Below are 17143 nucleotides of genomic sequence, written 5' to 3'. Positions count from 1 at the left end.
AGAAACCATAAGGCTTCTTCCGGAGTAAAGATGTAGATTTATTTGTACACGTGGATTTGAACAGCAGATTTCCGGAATGTGGATGCATTTCTGTTATTAATCTTTCCAACTTTCCGCCTCAAAGAATCACTAACTCATGTGAACACACCTATCTGTCCTTGTTGCTCACATGCATAGCACGTGGACGCTATGTTGGTGGGTGTGGAACACAACAGCACCTGAAACATATCCTAGCCAGTAATCTAAGGGATTAACGTCAGGTGAACTGGAGAAAGTGCAGCTGAACCTCCTCGACCAATTCAGCGCTCATTCAAAGTATGTGTTAGAAACTGTTACACTATCAGCATCATCATCACCAGCCAGTTCGATCACTTGGTAATATGGCCACTTTCAGTCGGCGACCAACATAGGATCCCTTGCAGGTTCTTCCGTTTCTTTCCTACTTGAGCTTCACGTTGCCATTTCAGTCCGGCTGCCTATCTTAAGTCTCTGTTTCAACTCTCTGGCGGTCTTCTCCTTTTACTTTCTTGGTAATTTGGACTCCAGTCTAGCACGCGTTTTACCATCTATCATCTCTTCTCCGAGCGACATGATCAGCCCACTGCCACCTCATGATATTATCTCTTCCTGTGATGTCACTGACATGTCTATCTAATATCAGCTGCCATTCTTTGTGTATCCCAATATTGATCCTTCCATTCCTCTTTGGGTTACTATTGGTTCTCTAAAACTGAAATCATTTAATGTCCACGTCACACAGCCGTAATATATAACTGGCAGGATGCAAGGGTCAGAGTGTTTCCTTGGGCTCAGCAGCAATCTTATAATTCAAAATGGAAGCCTGTTACCCTAATGCTATAGGTCGAAATATTTCTGGTTTTAGGTCTCCTTTCATATTTACAAGTTGAAACAGGTAGACATACTCTGTGATCCTCTGCAGTTGCTTCAGAGCAGAGTAACACAAGCTCACTATCCCTTATTTGAAATTCTTCTTTACTATTAGCAGATAGAACAATATCATCAGCAACATTCAGGTTATTCAGTGTCTTTCTCATGGTTTCGATTCCATTTGTTTTCCAAAACAGTTTAGACATTGCTTTCCCTGGGAACGCTAAAAATAGTTTTGTAGATATAGAGTCACCACGTTCATTGTTTTCAGTGGGAAATTCAAATGTTTCGTCAACACCGACAGATAAATAGTCACAATACCAGAAAGAAGTTGTGTGACATAAACGAAAGTTGGGAGGCGTGTGTCTTCGTCTGAAAGATGATGTTTATTCGAGTTTCACGCCAGTCACACAAGAGGACGCAAATGAGGTTTGGTTTAAGTACACGCTATAATGGTCGCGGGTGTTAGTTATCTTTGAGAATGGACGTGGTGAGCTGATGTTAGTCAAGGGCGACTTTAAGACGACAACGACGCCATTATTAACACGTCACTGAGTTTTAACGAGGTCGTATAACAGGGTTACGAGGAGCTGTATGTTCCTTCTGCGATAATGCAGAAAGACTGGCAGAAGTGTACCAGCTGTACATGACTGCTGGTGGTCACAAGGGGGTACAGTCGAAAGAAAACCAGCTTTCGGACAGCCACATGGCATTACTCAAGAGGAAGACCATCATGTTCAGCGTGTGACTCTGGCTCATCTTACTGCATCTGAAGCAGCAATTTCAGCAGAATTCGGCACCACAGTGACACAATGCCCTGAGGCGTGCATTCCACTGAGCCCAACCACCGCCATTTGCAACTGCAGCGGTGTCAAGCGAGAACTCATTGCAGGATAAGGTGGAGAATTGTTGTATTTTCCGGTGGAATGTGATTCTGCCTTTGGCTCTGTGATGGCCGTGTGATGGTTAGAAAGAGGTCTGTTGAAGCCCTGCAACCAACCTGTCACAATGCTAGATATACTGCACCTGAACCTGGTGCGAAATTCCATATGACAGCAGGAACATTTTCGTGGTTATCCCAAACAACATGATTGCCAATCTGTACGTCAATCTGGTCATTCCTTCTGTTGTACTTCCGTTCATGGACAGTAACCCAGTGGCTGTTTTCCAAGGGGATAACGTTGGCCCACATACTGTTGTTGTTGTAAAACATGCTCTGTAGAGTGGCGACGTGATTCTTTAACCTCTGGATTACCAGATCTCTCCCCAATCGATCACATATGGGACATCATCGGACAGCAACTGTAGCGTCATCCAGAAACAGCATAAGCGGTCCCTGTATTGGCCAACCAAGTGCAACCGGCAAGGGACTCGATCCCACAAACTGACATCCGGCACGCCTACATGCTTGCATTAAACTCTCTGGTGGTTATACTGTTGCAAATCTAAAAACATTTAACATTTGGAATGGCTTCCTCACGTTAAATCAACCAGTTATTTTACAATGTTAATCACCAGGTGTGCTTCCTAGACAAATTTATATCCGAAATAGTACTACTCTACATTTATTATCTTTTGGTGCTGTGATTTCGTTTCCGTCATTGCATATTGTATAACACATCAGTAGATCCCTGTTCTATTCCCTGTTCTGTTAGAGCCTCACACACGTCTGTGTGACCGATCGCAAAGAATGCCTTTTTAGAATCTAGAATTTTGATTTGTCCTTTGGGGTATACCGTGATGTGGATTCTCACTGTCATGAACGACAGCCGGTGATTTTCCTCCAGAAGCGTGGGTAGCATACTGCTGGCGAGAAACAGCACTTATTAATCTTACTGCTGATGTGTACGCTCCAATGAAACTCTGGCCCTCAATACTTACACAATCACAGTAAAGCGAACGTGGTTCCTTTCTTCCACCGTCGTTCCAGGATTTGCATCTGCCCACATTAGATTACCGAAGTAATCTACTCTCCTACTGAATGCAGTATCGTCTGATCCGTAAATAAAATGGAAGCTAGGAAATGTAGATCTGTAGTGCTATATTCTAGATTAGATTAGATTAGATTAGTACTTGCTCCATAGATCATGAATACGACACTTCGTAATGATGTGGACCGTGTCAGGTTAATAAAAGGTGTCTATACAAGATATTACATTAGACAAAATATTACATGACACTGAATAATTTCTTTTTTTTTGTTGAGGTTGGGAAATTACCCACTTACTGTATCCAAAAATTCATCTAATGAGCAGAAGGAGTTGCCATTAAGAAATTCTTTTAATTTCCTTTTAAATGCTATATGGCTATCTGTCAGACTTTTGATGTTATTAGGTAAGTGACCAAAGACTTTTGTGGCAGCATAATTTACCTTCTTCTGAGCCGAAGTTAGATTTAAACTTGAGTAGTGAACATCATCCTTTCTCCTAGTGTTGTAGCCATGTACACTGCTATTACTTTTGAATTCATTCGGATTGTTAATAACAAATTTCATAAGTGAATATATATATTGTGAGGCTACAGTGAAGTTTTCTGGCTCTTTAAATAAGTGTCTGCAGGATGATCTTGGATGAGCTCCAGCAATCTAGACGCAAGTAAAATGACCTACATCTCAAGAAGTAATTGTCTACGGAAACAAGTTTGTTGAATATTCTTCTGTTTCGAAAATGTTATCTCTCGTGTTAGAATACGGACATATCTACTTAAGCAAACTGCCTACTCTGTGTCACGATTTCTCCTGCCAGATTAAACTGGTAGCTGACATTAGAATAAAACGCGCAAAGAATAAACCGGAATGAGTTTTAGCTTGAGACGAAACTTCGTTACATATCGAGTATCAATACGTGATCTAAAATACTTAGTATCGATGCTGTTCGCTCCCCGTTGTTCTGTTATGTGAACGTAATATACTTGCAAGGTTTTCGAAATTTAACCCATACCGCAAAATGTTTATAGTCTTGCAAGACAAAAAAAAAAAATATTTGACGCTGCTGCAACTACGGATTTGAATATTGTGTAGAGATAATTTAAGTCTTCACTTTGAAGTAGGCTCTGGCGGATTGGGAATATGCGTGAATAGAAGTTCTAAATTTTTTGACGATTATTAATTACATTACGACGTGAGCTGTTCTCGAAATGAGCTAAAAGCTTAATGCGTCCTTTTCTTTTTTGCCACCGGACAGCGGATGAAAGTCCCACCACTGGGGGACTGGAAGCCGCGGTGGCAGAAAGCCGCATTCCCGGGGACGCAGGCAGGCTGCGGAATTCATTAACTGTTTTCCTCCATTTTCGGCCGGGCTCCAGGCCTGGGAGGACACAGCGGCGAACGAGAGGTGGAGCCAAGTTTCGTGGCGCGCTGTAATTACGAGCGGTCGCCACTGGGGATTGGGCAAAGCCACAAGTGCATGGCAACACATGGACGTCACGACCATGCACGTTCGTGCGTGTCAGACGACAGCTCCGGAGGGTCCACAACGTGGGCAGTGTGCTGCTCATCTGCAGGTGAAGCCACTCTGTTTCTTGTACTGTAGAACCAGGGGCTGAAACTGCTGTGTACGTAGTTGTATTGTTACAAATCCCTACCACCAGAGGGGACAACAAGCAGGTACTCTTAACGCCAGGATTCACTCGTTTACGGTATGTCCTCTTAAAGTGGATGTTATTTATTTTTCCACCTCTCACCCCCCCCCCCCCCCGCCCCACCAACCCCCTTGCCCTCGCCTTACTTGGGGACATCCATGCCATCTTGAGTCATACTGTTTTTCTGGATTCTGGAGAAGAGTAGAAGGAACGTATATTCAGATAGTGTGTGTTAGGGACAAAAGAACACCACTCCAGGACGTGAGAAGTTAATGTGAAGTGACGATACACAGTCTGCTAAGGGAAAGAATGCTTTCGATGAATGTATTCTAGTGCCTGTGTGTGCTCTCCTGCCAAGGGAAGTGTAGGGAAGATCGCACTGAAAAGGAAGGAGATAATAGCAGCAGAGTGGGAACTGACAAACTGACACACATCCTTAACTGTCAACATTTAATTTGCCTACTGAAAGACTTCCACCCGCAGTGAAACCTGCATGTAGTCGTCCAGCCGTGCGAATAGTGGGCGATACAGGACATTAAAAGAAGGACCGTGAAGATCAATTACATTGGCAACAGGAGAACTTGAGGCATGCAGTCACAATGTACGGCACTGGAAGAAGACACTCGTCCTGGACAGGATCATCGTGTCATCAAACCGGAAATGGATTCGGAAGTGAATGCTCCAGTCTTGGACAACCGCAGAATCAGCGTGGACCTCTAAAACAGGCTATTCGTAACGGACGACGGAGTGTGTGACTGGGTCCAGCCCTGGATCCGACAGCAGCCTACTACCTTCTTCAAGGATAGAGTGAACAGCTAGTATCGCAATGGGATACATGTGTCAACAGTTTTGGCGATTATTTTTGAGTATGTGTGCTGTGTATAACTACAATTTTGAGTTAATAGAATCGTTACCGTTACTTTACACTAGTGACCTAGTTTCATTTTAATGCCCCATATAACGCTCCCATGCACATCCAGGTTCGGAACCACGGCCATGAATCCCTTAAGAAAGCACTCCCGCCAGGGCAAACCTCATCTCCTACGCCTATCCCCAATGTTGCCAGTGTGTGTGTGTGTGTGTGTGTGTGTGTGTGTGTGTGTGTGTGTGTGAGAGAGAGAGAGAGAGAGAGAGAGAGAGAGAGAGAGAGCATCGCGTGTGTATACGTGCACGAGAAATGCACTGAATAAGCGAACTACGTGGGCGAGACCCATGCGCCTCCAGAATATTAACTGAGAAACTCGTAGCGCAGGCTCCTAACGCAAGTACTGCAACCTTCATTCACCTGCAAGAATTAGCTTCCGACTCCCGTCCGAAATAAAATTACAAGTTTATCGCAGGTTTGTGAAGTAGATCATTAGTCGATCCACAACCATCATAAAGACTACAGGTAGTTACGAATTTTCCTGTTTTATGACTTGATGTGTATATATATTCTCATGCACTTCAAGTATCCACTTTCTTGTGAAAGACTCGCAGATGGGCTACAAAATACACTGAAGTCCGTAAATGACGACAAAAACAGAGAATTCTGATAATAGGGCTTCGGAAAAGCAATGTGCAGGCAAGATATATATGTTGTTTTCACAGTAGTGTTGGTCTAAAGCTCTACACGCACATCAGCTTGCAAGATTGGGATGGTACTAGGTGCTACAAGAACACCGGGATAGTCAGCGTCAAAAGGAGGGAAGGCATCATCTGCAGCGCTAATTTGAATTGACGCCATTTTGTCCAGGAATATAAATGTTCGTTCTCTTGTTACTCATACTCTGGTAACAACCCCCAAGTGACGATTCTGTATAAGACGGTTCAACAACCTACAGTCGTGATCCACATAGTGGCCTGACGAGCGATATTTGCAGCGACGCCCTCGAAGCAGCCCTTCTCTGAATTACTTCGATATCCTCTGTCAGCTGTTACGTATCACTTGGTGCGCAACTATACTCTAGATGAGGGCGGAGGAATTTATTTCGGGCAATCCCTTAATAAATCTGTAACATCTTGTAAACGTTGTGCCAACAAAACAAACTCTGCCGGCCGAAGTGGCCGTGCGGTTCTAGGCGCTGCAGTCTGGAACCGCGAGACCGCTACGGTCGCAGGTTCGAATCCTGCCTCGGGCATAGATGTGTGTGATGTCCTTAGGTTAGTTAGGTTTAACTAGTTCTAAGTTCTAGGGGACTAATGACCTGAGAAGTTGAGTCCCATAGTGCTCAGAGCCATTTGAACCATTTTTTGAAAACAAAGTCTTTGTTTCGCTTTACAACGATTTAATGTAATGGTTCCAATTTCAGTAGCGTGTAATTGTAATCCCTCAGTATTTAGCTGAAGCTGCAACGTTTATACTACTGTGTTTTATTGTCGAACCAAATTTAATTAGAAACTTTTTTAGTATGCATGTGGAGAAACATTTTTTATTGTGTAGGGTCAACTAACAGATTTTGTACAATGGAGATGTGGTAACTAAACCGTTTTCCAAATCGTTTTGACCTTATTATTACGTTTATAGATGGTACATTATCTAATTTCGACGCCCACCTCGTCTCGGGAACAGCCGGCGCCTTCAGCCACTCGAATTGTCTCCTTGCTATTTAACATTTTGTAGACTACTTGTTAATTAGTAACTTATTTGATAAAAAGGTACTTCACTTCAATTTAAGCGTCCCTTAATTGTGACGCGAACGATCCTCACTCCTTAGGATATCAAACTACAGTACGCTCCTGTTTCAACACAGCTTCATCTTTTCATGAACAAATTCCACGGAGATGTAAGTTCATCCTGCCGAATCCCACCTTAAAAGGGATCATCTAATCATGATCCTGAAATTTATACCTAAAACAGCTGTTCCACCGTCACCGTCTACTGCCGGTCTCCTTTCCTCCTCCTTTTTCTTCATCTTCTGTGACATCTCTCTGCTCTTCTCCTCTATCTTCGGATTCCCATTTTGGCAAGGTCGTACAGCACAGTATCTATCCATCGTGCTCTTTTGTCAGCGCTTTACTTGTGACAGAATACAATCCCCCTTTCGTCTCACAGGTCATCCTCTCCATACGTTATAGGCGCCATGTGTCTGAGATCGGAATGCTTTTATCAGCTGCTGAAGTCCACTGTTATATCTTACTTTAAAATCTTCTCTCTCACACAAAGGCTCATAGATTTATTGCAGGTTTTTGTTTGAAAGCTCATAGCTGCTCGGTTCCGCTCCTAGTCAGACTCCTAATACCAATGTAACGTCTGACGTACAAGTGAGTGGTACAGGCTGTATTTCTTGTAATTGGCAAATTCTTAAATGTCTTTAAATTTGCAAAATAGAATATATGTCCCACTTTAACCTCTCTCTAATGCGTTCACTCGTATACGTATCGCTGGTTAAATAGCTGGAAACTTTAAAACATTACTGTTAAATGTCTTCAGGTCATGTGGTTCCTCTGTTCTTCGAATTGGACGTTACGAAATGTTTCGTCCGATTTTCGTTAAGCAGCTGTTAGTGAAGTGAGTGTCGTATAGCGAGAAATACTCTAAAAGTGGTTGATACTTCAAGCGAAGTGAAAAGATGAGGCTTGAAGAACTAAAGTCAGACAGTCGTAGGCAGACAGATGTTCTATTTACTTGCATTAGTGGGTTTTAGTCACAATAAAAGATTTGTGTCTACAACGTGAGGCATTATCCTCCTGTATGATGGAATAAGGACTGTGCGGTTTGGTAAACTGTTATAGGAATTACACAATTATGGACAGCAACATAGCTCAATATCAATTTTTCAGTGTTAGTTTTGTTAATGTGAACTTTTACACAGGATTTCGAGCGTACTTGCGGATCAGGAAAATTGAGTGGGATAGGTCGTGCGAGAGGTTGACGTGTCCATGTAGACTACAGATAAAAAGGTTGTAATTCATTTCGCTACATTTAAAGTTGAACCTTTACAGCATGTCCTGTAGCTGCTGTAGCTTTGTATATGAAGCCAGGAGACCAGAAAGTACTGTATTTCTCTGAACATTGTGTAAGATGTACATTCGTCACTATTTTTACTGGCAATTTTTTGATGTTTTGAACCAAAGTGGGAAACTGGTGTTAAAATTACTATACAACTAAATGTAAGTGAGATGATCATTAAGGACTAAATTTTCACTAAAGTATTAGTTTACCTACAGTAATAGCTTCATTTACGTTTCGTAATTGCAAAGGATTGACAAAAGATCAAAGAAATAAAAGGAATTTATCGTTGGAATTTTGCAGGCGTTTATTTTACATTGTGGTCTTCTGGCCGGATTGTGTTTGTGGGGCTGGCGGGGAGGGTGCTAGAGAGATAGAGAGAGAGTTATTAAAGGGTTCTCAACTGCAAGATTATTAATGGTCTTGTAGCCCGAAACGTAATGGCAATGACAACAGCTGCATTTCTTAAGCGCTCAGATGAAGATTGGACTGGCAATTTGTAGGACACTCAGTTAAATATTAGATGTTAAGGTTTTGCAAAACAGTTAACTCCTCATAGTGACGGAAAACGCTGTGTTGTGTTTGTAATCCTATGAAACGCGAACAAAAAATCAGTCCAAAGCTGCAAATTTTACGTTTTTCTAATTGAGTCGATGAATAGTTTCTGGCCGTGACTCATTATCAAATTTTGGTAAGACTGTCAAAAAGGAATTTCGGAAGATGTGGAAACGATGTCAAGAATGTGCAACGAATAGTTTCAGAGCATACAGTTCCCTGTATGCTCTGTAACTGTTCGTTGCACATTTTTGACATGGTTTTCACATCTTCCGAAATACCATTTTCGACTATGTTACGGTGATTCCAAAAAGGGGCTAGTCATCGGGTGAATTAAAAAAAAAAGGGAGTTGCAGCTTTCGACTGGTTCTTCGCTGCACTGATTAACAGATATTCCTAAACCACAGCTAGCAATTCAAGCAAGCTGGAAGTTCGCAAACATTTTAGTTGATTACAAATATAAAATATAATACCATTTCGTAAACAAGCACATTTTTATCAAAGTAGTTAAATATAATAGAATATATGATTGCCTTCCTCTCTCTCAACAAAACAATTTTCTGCTTCTCTTACACTCATTAGCAATACTTTCTTTAGTTCAGCACCTTCCCAGTACAATCAACTTTGACACCAGCATAAACATAGCTGCGTGGATCAATAAGCAACGTTGTTATTTTTCTTTAGTGAATAAATTGAAATATACCTTCGTTCCATACGTAAAGGACAGTTTAATTCCATGCAAATGTAAATATTGGTATTAAACGTGATTGAAGCAGTAATTTGAAGCAGTTTATAATACTAGTAAGACAAACTACACCCTAATCCATTAATTATGGATAAATTCAAGTTTCTGTTTTCCGTCCTTTTGTGTGGTTGTAAACATGTTGTTTGATTTCCGAGGATTGGCACCTTCGGTTCACCTGCAGACACCTTATTTGTCACGTCGGCCCGTTCTTTTTGTCTGCCGCAGCAGAATCTCATCTCACGCCTTCAGCCCATGTTTCTTTCCAGCTCTGTGATCCGCTGTCGTTAGAACACCCACGTCTCCTGTGAACTACATTACTAGCACTACCATAACGAGTTGCCACGAAACGATGCTGTATGAAGGGCAGCGGTGCGAAATTTATGCTGCTATTACCCAAGTGCACTGAGGAAGCCTCGAGTTTAACGTCACATGAACTCCGAGAAAGTTAGAGACGGGGAAACAGCTGTGCACGACAGTGCTTGAATGGTATCTAGCTCTCGCGTTGTGGAAGGAAACGTCACAGCATCCGCTTCAACTTATTTAGAGTTATTATTCTACCTAACATTTATTTTGGAAACGCTTCAGTGTCTTTGCCATGTGCAGCGCGTTGTGAGAGCTTGGGATATGTTGCATTTTTTGGCGAAATACGGAAAAATTCACATTGTTTTCAAGAGAGGCATAGTCACTATGAGCAATTTATAAACATTCGGGCTCGCATAAAATGATGTCGGTGTTTTTGAAGCGTCAGGTCCGACGACAGTATCAAGGTCTGACTCTCGCAAATGAGATGAAATACGTTTCCGTATGCTTGCAGAGATTACGACGAAGTTGCAATGATGGGATTCTGGGACAGATTTGTAATTTGTTCCCCACGACACGAATTTTGACGTTTGTGACAAGTTGAAACACAGTGTGATTTTGGTGAATGTGGAAAAACTGCAGGACATGACAGTATAAGGAGCAAGAAAGGTCATGTGGATATGTGGCCAGAAATGCGACCCACGAGAGGTAGCCTACACCCACTTGATGGTGGAGATAAAAGACTTTTCACAACGTACGTTTCATTTATTGAAAGCACACATGAGCATATACCAGGAAAGTGTAAATGTTCTCTTTCTATTAATGTTTTAGTTTCACACTCAAGATGGGCATTGAACTGGAGCATCATCATCTAGAGGCTACATTAACCTCATACTGCGAAAAGCATGTCTTCCAGCAGGAAGAGCGTATATGAATCCCATCGAGAAGTTGTGGAAGGACGGCTGGTCCCACGAGGTGGAGCTGGCCTCTGCGGCGCTTCAATCTAGAGCCACGCGACCGCTACGATCACAGGTTCGAATCCTGCCTCGGGCATGGATGTGTGTGATGTCCTTAGGTTAGTTAGGTTTAAGTAGTTTTAAGTTCTAGGGGACTGACGACCTCAGATGTTTGGTCCCATAATGCTCAGAGCCATTTGAATTTGAACCAGTAGGCGGTCGCCAGTAGTTGCGACCCCACACATTGTGGCTGAACTGGTGCCGGAGGTTGGTTGCCACCTTATCGTGCGGACTCTCCGAAGGCCACAGACGGGTATTGTGAAAGCTGACGATACCGTCCGTCGTAAAAGTAGCCTCATCTGCGAACAGGATTGATGACCGAAAGCCCCGTACCATGGTGGCCTCTGCAACGAACCAGCTACAAAACCGTCGCGCGAAAGCAAGTCAGTAAGTAATAAGGCCAGCAGCGTGAAAGTGATACGGATAGTGGCAACTACCGTGGAGAATGTCCCATATCGTCGTCGGGCTTACCCTGTGAGCGACCTGCCTGGTGGAATTATCGGGGTAATATTCCAAAGTATTTAACACATTTTAACTTCACCTTCAAGAGGTGGGTACTTAGTACGCATTTCCGACCATATATCGATATAAAATTTTTCGTCTTGCATTATCTCAGGGGCTACTTACTGTAGTACGTTCGCTTTTAACAAATTATCCCTGTATAATCTACACTTATTAAGGTTGCAACATCAAAATTGGAGGAGTTATTCAAATATGTCGTCTTTTCTGGAAGTATTTTTCTGTGCCTAATATCGACATTGACATGTGTGGTCTCTGAACTCGTGCTAGTGAGCAAGTAACCCTCTCTGTCGCAGCTTACGTCTAACGGCTATTATAATACTCGAATACTGCAGTTCTCCAGAGATTGATTACGTTGTAGTATTGTATCATTCACAGAGCGGTTACCCCAACAAATTTCCATTTTTTAAAAATTAAATTCAGAGGTTAACTTGGCTTGTTTGGCGTTATTAACTATGTGATCGGACTTCATGTACGTATTCAAACAGGTATTTTAAGTGAAAAACTTACAATTCCACATATTTCCAGCCAACCGGTTGCAAATAGAATTTAAAATTATTTAACTAATTTTCAACGCCAACTAGAGGCGCCTTCTTCAGGGTAAATTATAACCTTACATGTGGTTAAAAGGAAATTTGAGCGACCTCGCTCTAGTCAAAACATAAAAACCACAAATAAAACATTTTCCACCTGAATACATAACAGGTATAGTCAAAGTTTGAAACAATATATAAATTTTGACTATTCTATCTTCTGAGATAAGTCTCAGGGTCAGTATTGCCTCACTTGTTCCGACATTTCCACGAAATCCAAACTGATCTTTCCTAAGCTCGGCTTCTACCAGTTTTTCCATTCGTCTGTAAACAATGGTGTTATACCTCCAGTAAGAAGAGGAATGTTTACCACGACATGGGAAATGGATAGCACCAGGATCATGGCAAATCGATACTGTGGATTATCGTTCCATGATTTTCGTTCACACGCAGGTTAGGGTCACACAACGCACGTATTAACCGCCGCGAGCAGGAAGGCCACACTCAACGTCATGCAGCTCGCAGCGGTCCCTCACCTATATCGCTCGAAATAACAACGTATTGTTCGCTTGACCGTGAGGGACGGCACAACCACGAACGTAGACAAGTAAATGAGACGACGAAGTGTTTTCTGGAGCAGGGCTGTGCAAATCCGCCACCAGTCTCGCAGACTCCAGTGAGTGAGTGAGTACCTTTCCGCTCACCGCATGGGGATCTGTGGAAAGAGGTTTACTTGCGAGACCAATGTTGTGGCCATCCTTGATGCGATAGAGATGTCTGGAAGTAGTAGTATGCCCAACGATTATAACCGTCACAAGAATGGTACCACGTCATCCTTTCAGACGAGTCTCGGATATGTCTCAGATTGATTTCCTCATCTGCATTCTGGCGGAGCATGAAGCGTGATAATACGGAGCGCCACTGGTTGCACAAAATGATCACCTGTGATACGTATAGCCGGTAATATGTAGCAACTGCTACCTATATGACGAGGCCGGGGGTTGCGCCCTACTCGCCTCGGCGTTATCTTTCAACAAGATAACGCAGACTGCACATGGTAAGTGCTGTCCTGACTTACCTTCATACAGAGGATATTCAACTGTTGCCCTAGTCGGCATGTTCTCCAGGTCTCTCAACCGTCGATGACGTCTGGCCTTGCTTTACCATAGGACTGGAACGCCATCTTTAGACAGCCACTACGACTTACTTAACAGTGTGTCGCTGTTATACAAGCACAATTATACTCGAAGCCCTGCCGGGTTTCAGATATATTTGCTACCAGAGGAGTCAGGCCTGTCTACATTTCTTGCCCTGTAGTCCAATCACGTACATATATAGGGTGTTTTTTTCCGCCATGCTGGATACTCAGAGTAAGTGAAGTTGCAATTGTTACTGGTTACCTCATTTTAATTCTATTGCAGTTAACGCAAGAGCATTTTATACCGGACGCGCTTAGCTTTTGTTCACAAAGCATCCTCAGTTGTCATTCTACAAATATTCGTAAATAATACGATACGTCTTCACATTTGGGTTTGTGGATTAAAAGGAAGATTTCTTTATACAGTTGGACGGTAATTAACTTACGATTTTTCTGCCTCTCGTTTACATATTCTGCAAACGGCTGCATTTTCCTTCCTTGCTTGTGTAGACAGCGATCGAAAGAAACTTGGTTGTGCAGTTACTGTTTGCAATTTTCCGCTGTTCTTGAAATCAGTTGTTCTTACCTGCGTTGGCGTTTTTTCCAATTTATGCCATTTTGTAGAACTCCTCAACAATAATGGAACTGATCCTACTGCAGTTACTTGTGTTCCGCACTCAGCACAATGCTTATGTTTATTCAATTGTTTTTCTATGTAGGTTGTGATTCAACCTGAGAATAAGTTGTTTTATTTGTGTGTGTGTGTCGTATAAGCTCAGCAGATATGTGAGTAGTCATGGAAGAGGTGGGGGGGGGGGGGGAGGGTAGTGGAGGATAACAGTTGTATCATGAGTTTTGGGGTCGGTATGCCAGAGACGAGGATTTGACAGTGGTTATAGGGCAAGTAACTGGCAGAAGATGTGATTAGAAACTGACTTTTGGGGATGGTCTGTGGTGGTGTAGTCAAATGTATGTACTTAATATTATAAACGGATGGCCGCACCCCTACGCGCATCAGCCACTCACTACAACCACCATGTCAGTTCCCATTCACCACTCTCAAGTCTCCTTCTAGGTATTTTCAATATAATCACTAACCTCTCCTCCCTCTGTAAAGACTCAAACTACTACTGCAGCTCTACACCCACCGCTACTTGAAGTGGAAATCAGTGCAGAGCAAGGAGGAGTGGTTTGAGCAAAGTCGGAAAACTGAGTGAATGTTTCTTCCAACGTCAAACTCCACTAACAACGAATGAAAAAGCAGTGGATTGTGGAATGTGTCATCAATAGGCAGAAACAACGTGTGTAAATTACACTCTACATGCTTTTAACCTATAAAAATTAAGATTTAGAAACATATTATGTATCGCTATTTCCAGAATGACCACAGAAGCTGCTTTGTGAATAAGAGAGAGACGCTTCTCGTTTAAAACACTCTTTAACTGCAGTTAGCTTAAGACTGGATAACGAATAATAACTGATTATAAGAAGTCCTGCAGAAGATGGCCATGACAACAAAAATATTAAGTAAAATTTCGATTGCTATCCTTCCCACCATTATGGCTAACAGTGGACATAAGGTCAGTTTCAGATCATAATGATTCCAGACATATACACTACACACTGGCTCACACGGCTCGAATTACTTGCTGCTCTACAGCAGAGGCTCTGCACGTTCGCTGCCGGCGCCACGGATTGCAGTGGGCACCTTTCCCACACGCCGCCTGGGGAGCTATGGGAAGTGCTGTATTCACGAGGCACCCCTTTGTGCTCGCCCGGTGACAGGGGCGGCGCCTGAAGCACCCTCAGCCGCGCGCCTCTGCCCTGCAGCTGCTCGCGCTCCCAGGGGATTGGTTCCTACTGCAGCTTCGCGCCGCGCCTGTAAAATGCTACAAGTTAATGAGAGCGGCCACTCGCCTGCCCTGCTCGACGATCTGCATCCCGCATCCCGCGCCGCCTTTTCTCCGAAGGCGCTCCCAGGGAAATATTAGCCACTCAGCCGTCCGGTAATCCCGCTCGGCGACGTCTACGAAAGGCATTAGCATCGCTGAAAAGCCTCGAGAATCCTGCTTCCGTCTCCACAGGTCGCTAGTTGCTGCGCATCCTAGTAGAGTCCTCCCATTCATCAGGGATTTTCCTTTCGATGGAATGAGGCGGATCTCGAGTAACTCAGGGGTGGGGAATCACTTAAACCCCGTTCCGAAATCCTACAGCAAGATAAATTTTGTCCTTCCTTTGTGTAGGTCCCAATGTAAGGGGTAATCACAACGTTTCAGCGGCATACTTCCTTCAAAATGCAAGACTAAACTTTTTAATTGAATCTCTTTCTACAAGTGATCACTTCGAACACATAAGATACGTAATTTATTTTTCGTCTGAATGTGTTACGAATGCTGCATGGCACTGCACGTTGCTTTGAAATTCAGTTGAAACTCCGATGGTACCAAAACTTAGTTCCTTCTATTGCCCTACAAAAAGTAGCATTCTGAACGCTATTGCAAATTACACACTTGTTTGTCAGGACAGCATCAGAAGAGAAATATGGCAACAGAATCAGATATAACTGACATCATTTAGAAACCATATGTTACAGCAAGGGCGTTAGGCCTATAAGCGCAGATATTGTGAGGATTGTTACCTTACTATGTACCCGCTTCAGCGTGTTAGTTGTTTTTACTATGCGAATAACTATCTTTCAACAATATATTACATAATTTACTACCTGATACTTTCTGCACGGTCGTCAATCCACCTGCCGGTAGAGACTAACAGTTTTGCCGCAAATCCCCACGCCTCAATACCTGACCTGCTTTCCATAGGAATATATGCATTAATGGGTTGCTCTTGCCATATGTACTTGAAGGTACGAACCAATCAAAAAATGTGTTACTCCAAGAGCTTCAGTTATTAGTCAGCAGAAAAAGTACACACTGATATAGTCTGTCATTTCATGTTATGTACACAAATGGTAACGCCCCTGACCTTGTCCTACCTTTTCACTTGGATTTCTGAAGATGAAAATAATTCCGTAACATGTCATACATACTTTGTCATCTATAAAGTCATTCTTTACCTGCTGTAGGAACCTAGGCAGTGTAAGATCCACGCATATTTATAATATTCAGTAACCTTTCCTCCGTCACCAATAAATATATCTGCACTTATGTCCCTAACGCCTGGCTTAGCACTTAACTCTGGTACAGTTTGACGCATAGCAGATGAGGTCCTATACATAATAAATTGCCAATCTAAATAAATGGTTCAAATGGCTCTGAGCACTATGGGACTTAACATCTGAGGTCATCAGTCCCGTAGAACTTAGAACTACTTAAACCTAACTAACCTAAGGACATTTACACATCCATGCCCGAGGCAGGATTCGAAACTGTGACCGTAGCAGTCGCGCGGTTCCGGACTGCACGCCTGGAACCGCTAGACCACCGCGGCTGGCCCAATCTACTGTAAATAACTTTGCTCTCTCTTAGCAGTCCATGTTATTCTCACTACAACTAAGCTTAATTATGCAGGAACTCTTGGTTAACTAACCTATTACGCTATAAATGGAAACCACTAAGTTGGACTTTTGTCTTCTGAAATGAACTAACAGAACTGTGCTTCATGGCACAATTGCAGGCACTGAACTGAATTAACTGACTGCAGGATTGGAACTCTCAAAGTGTACGTGATATGTCGGTTTTTGTGCTGGCACCAGAAGGGTTTCCGTCTCAGCCAGCACAAGGAGATAGGAACGTAGTGTACAGTTGACAGCTCTCCCCTGGGTCACTGGCAACACTATCCCCGGACGAGCTAGGCGCTTTAATGGTTGTAATGCGAAGCAGAAAGTGGTCCGAATTTCCGAGCGCCATCTGAAGGATGCTGCTTCGAACTGACACGAGCCAGGCGAGCGGTTGTGCCTGTGTAGTGGCGGTCGTTTGTACC

The sequence above is a fragment of the Schistocerca serialis genome, chromosome 9 (genome assembly GCF_023864345.2).
Source record: "Schistocerca serialis cubense isolate TAMUIC-IGC-003099 chromosome 9, iqSchSeri2.2, whole genome shotgun sequence".
Lineage (NCBI taxonomy): Eukaryota > Metazoa > Arthropoda > Insecta > Orthoptera > Acrididae > Schistocerca > Schistocerca serialis.
The sequence above is the reverse complement of the archived record's forward strand: the minus strand, read 5'-3'. Positions refer to the sequence as shown.